The sequence below is a fragment of the Erythranthe guttata genome, chromosome 9 (assembly GCF_056151865.1).
Source record: "Erythranthe guttata isolate IM_541 chromosome 9, IM_541, whole genome shotgun sequence".
In the NCBI taxonomy this organism is placed as follows: Eukaryota; Viridiplantae; Streptophyta; class Magnoliopsida; order Lamiales; family Phrymaceae; genus Erythranthe; species Erythranthe guttata.
The window spans coordinates 10,301,104-10,305,087 of record NC_142541.1 but is presented as its reverse complement, the minus strand read 5'-3'; the positions used below and the strand labels follow the sequence as shown (position 1 = coordinate 10,305,087).

The window sequence follows — 3,984 nt, the reverse complement described above, 5'->3', positions numbered from 1 at the left end:
CGGCTTTTTTTAGCAGAGCATTGAAAGATGCGGGGGGCTTTTTCGACAGCGAGGTGAAGAAATCGCCGGCCCGCAGCCCTTGGGCGAGAGCACTGATCAAGACCTCCTCCGAGGTGATTGGTACTTCCAAGGTGGCCGAGATGAAACGTTTGATAAAACTCCGCAGATATTCTCCCTCCCTCTGCTTGACCGCGAACAGCGTCAAGGTGCTCCTTTTCTGTTTCTTTGAGCTAGCGAAGTGATCCATAAAACAGGCGCTTAGCTGGTCGAAACCGTCAATCGTGCCGGCAGGCAGCTGACTGAACCAAGTTTGCGTGGCTCCTGCCAGCGTAGTCGCGAAGACTCGACATTTTACTCCCTCAGTGAATCGGTGCAAATCCGAAGTGTTATTGAAGCGACAGAGATGCTCGAAAGGGTCGGTGGTTCCCAGATATTCATAAGTGACAGGTGGAAATGAGTGCGGCAGGTCGTCCTCCAGAACGCTGGCTGAGAAAGGGCTTAATGTACCGAGCGAGGAACTCGTGCGGCCGGGCCCCTCGCCCCCTCGCACCGCCATCTCCTCCATCCTTCTCTTGGGCGACGCTGCCTCGGGCTCCTTTGGCGCGCGAGCAGAGCTCTCCTGGACAGCGCTCGCCAAGAGTGCCTGTAGGTTTTCCATAGTCATGGAGACCATAGGGCTACCTCCCGTAATGCCGGTTGCCTGAGGCATCTCCTCTCTCGTGGTAGAGGCCTCTCCGACGACTGGTTGGTGCTCCGGTGGGGCTGGGGTTGCCTCGGACTCCATCTGACTAGTGAGGTCCCTCACTATGCTGGGAAACGAGGCCATTGATATATTATATTGATTAAAGGAAAACAGATAAAGGTGTTTTAAAGGAAAACGTTGCCACAGCTTTGCTCAACGGTTTCCCACAGACGGCGCCATTTGATCCGGCTGGATTCGTGGTGGGCTGGTTTAAAGAGTTTAAGCAAGCTTGAACTTGGATCTGAGACCACGGTAAACCTACAAGAAGAAAAAGAACCGGACATAGGCCGGAGTTAGCACTCCGACGGCCAAGTCAGTAAATTCCTCAGGAAGATATTGTGTTTATGTGTGTAATTTAGGTATATGATTATATTTCTCCCCTCTTTTACCTGTACTTATTGCCCTTATTTATACTACCTAAAGGGACGGACGCCAAATATTCTTCAATTTAATTTACCTGTCCCATCGCGGTAATTATGCATCCGGACCCCAAATTACTTTCAATTCAGTTTAATCTGCCATCTCATTGGCGGCTGCAGGTGTAAAAAGCAGGGGCTGAAACGACATTCCTCTGCTCTTGTCAGTGGATTGGACGTGCATTAAATTCCCCCATGTGCAGCAATGATCATCCCCGGCGGGCGGCGAGATACTTGGCGAGAGGGCGAGAGGGCGAGAGACCTCTCGCTCGTGGGCTGCTCGCGACCCGTTGCGTGATCCTTCTCGCCTACCGAATAGCTGTTTGATGGGCCCTCTTCCGTTAATGGGCTTAATGGGGCCTTTTGACCTCGTTTGGGCCTTTGGTCTTTATTGGATATATCAAGTGATACCGGGCTGGATCAATATATATATATATATATATATAATATTTTGCAAATATATTATTGATATATTTTCGCGCCGTTTGTTAAGTGTATATTTTTACACTTAATCGTACTTTTAATTGGAGCTTTTGGTGTGTTTTAACGATAATTGGTGCTTAAAAATTTGATTTATTGTATTTTAGCTACAAATTGAAGAATTGGAAAAGTATGGGGTAAAAACTGCAATTTTGGAGAAAATATGGGCCAAAAGTGAAAAAGTCAAAATTCTGAAAATTTAAAGCCCGGACGGCCGTCCGAGTTTTAGTTCAAAATGTGGGACGGCCGTCCGAGATCACGAGGAGGCGCTGTAAAGGGATTTTAATTGCACAAGGAAACTACCTTCTTCCCCAAGTTTTCCACCCTATATAAGACCAAGCCAAGCACACAATTGGGAGCCATCTTTTAAGCAATTTCAAGAGCAACAAAGCAATAACGAAGGCGAAGAATTCGAAGACTCCAAGCATAGACTTATCGTTTATGATTAATTTTATTTGCGTTTTTACTTTAATCACGAGTAGCTAATTTTCTTATTTCTAGGATTTTATTTGGAACCGTATGTGGGATTTATGAACCCTTTTCTATGATTTTATGCAAGTTTTAATTCCAGATTATTTCTTCTACTTGATTTAATACGTGCATGAACTTGATCAACTTATGTGCTTATATGTTATTATTAATTGCATGAATCGGAAAATCGGATTAATAATTAGAACTGTGGTAGAAGAGCTTTTGTGGTATTAACATAGGAATATAGTTAATCTCTTAGGTAGCCATTATTGAGATTTATGCTTAATGTTGTGTTCTAGAATTAATTGCGTAGGAATACAGTAATTGAATCTAGAGTATTAGAATCGTAATACATGCGGAAGCGGGTTATGATTAATTTAGCATCTCAGGTTAATAATCCGCGTTAATTGCTTGCATAATTGAAGGAATTGGGGGAGTAATAATCACATAGGGGGAAGAATAAAATCCTAGGCTTGTTTACTTTGATTAAATCTTCGTTTTAAATTGCTTTCTTGTTTTTGCTTGCCTTTCAATTTAGTTAATTTAGTTTATTAATCATCTTTCGACTGTGTAGGGTGGGCTTGATAACAATTGCTAGAATTTAGCTTCTATAATTAAATAATTAAATATTCTCTGTGGGATCGATATCCGGACTTAATTGTCCACTTTATTACTTGTACGATACGTGCACTTGCGTGTAGGTATTCCAACCATCAAGTTTTTTGCACCGTTGCCGGGGAATATTTTAATTATTTATTTTATTCTAGCTCTAAATTTGAACAATTTTCACGATTCACCCATTTAATTTTCGTTTTATTTTATTTTTGTTTTAGGTACTATGTATGCGCAGGAGACTCGATCTTGCTAGAGAACCGTTTGATCCCGAAATCGAACGTACTTTTCGAGCCGCTAGGAGACTTCAACGCGCAAACAATATAATGGAGGACGAAGAACGCAGAGACGCAGAGGGTCATTTACTCGATGCGAATGGAATTCGCATCCAAGACCCACCCCCTCAATTTCCATTACAACCATCAGCTAGGCCACGGGCACTTCAAGATTACATAATCCCAACTCTCGACGGATTCCGCCCGAGCATCGAATATCCACCTATTGAGGTGCATAATTTTGAGATCAAGCAAGGCCTATTGACGATGCTCCAAAATAACGGGCTATTTAGTGGATTGGCGGGTGAAGATCCCCATCTTCACATTGTCAATTTTCTAGATACCTGTAATTCCCATCGTCAAAACGGCGTTTCCCAAGAGGCGCTTCAATTAATTCTCTTCAAGCACTCCTTACAAGGAAGAGCTCGCCGGCCAATGGTTGATGTCCCAAGCCCCCCACTCTATCTCGTTGTGGTCTCAACTCCTCAACCTTTTCATGAAAGTTTACAGCTCAACCGAGAAGGACGAGAGAATCCGACGAGAAATTCATAATTTTGTCCAAGAACAAGGTGAGCAATTATACGAGGCATGGGAGAGATTTAAGAACCTTTTGAGCCAGTGTCCAACACATGGAGTCGAACAATGGCGGCAAATCCACATCCTCTACCAAGGGATTAACGAGAATGCACGAACCGTTTTAGATGCATCAACCGGAGGTAATTTTATGAGTCAATCAATACCGGATGCATTTATTATGTTGGATCAAATTGCACAAAATCGGTTTGCCAAGTCAAGCGAGAGGACGGTTAGTGGAGCCAAGAAAGTTCCCGTAGTGTTGGAGTTAGATGCAATTACGGCCCTTCAAGCTCAAGTGACCCAAATTGCTCAACAAAATCAACTCCTTCTGTAGCACATCAAAGCAAGTCCACCACAACAAGTCCAAGCAATTGATTCTCCATGTTGTGAAATTTGCGGTTGAAATCACTAC

The 3,984-nt window shown here is 43.5% G+C and overlaps 1 non-coding gene across 1 annotated transcript; it reads right to left on the bottom strand.

Moving 5' to 3' along the window:
• Positions 1-3,525: 3,525 nt before the first annotated feature.
• Positions 3,526-3,632, bottom strand: LOC148768053 (small nucleolar RNA R71). Its single transcript, XR_016033702.1, has one exon. It is a non-coding gene; the product is annotated as a small nucleolar RNA R71 (small nucleolar RNA).
• Between the last annotated feature and the right edge of the window lie 352 nt (positions 3,633-3,984).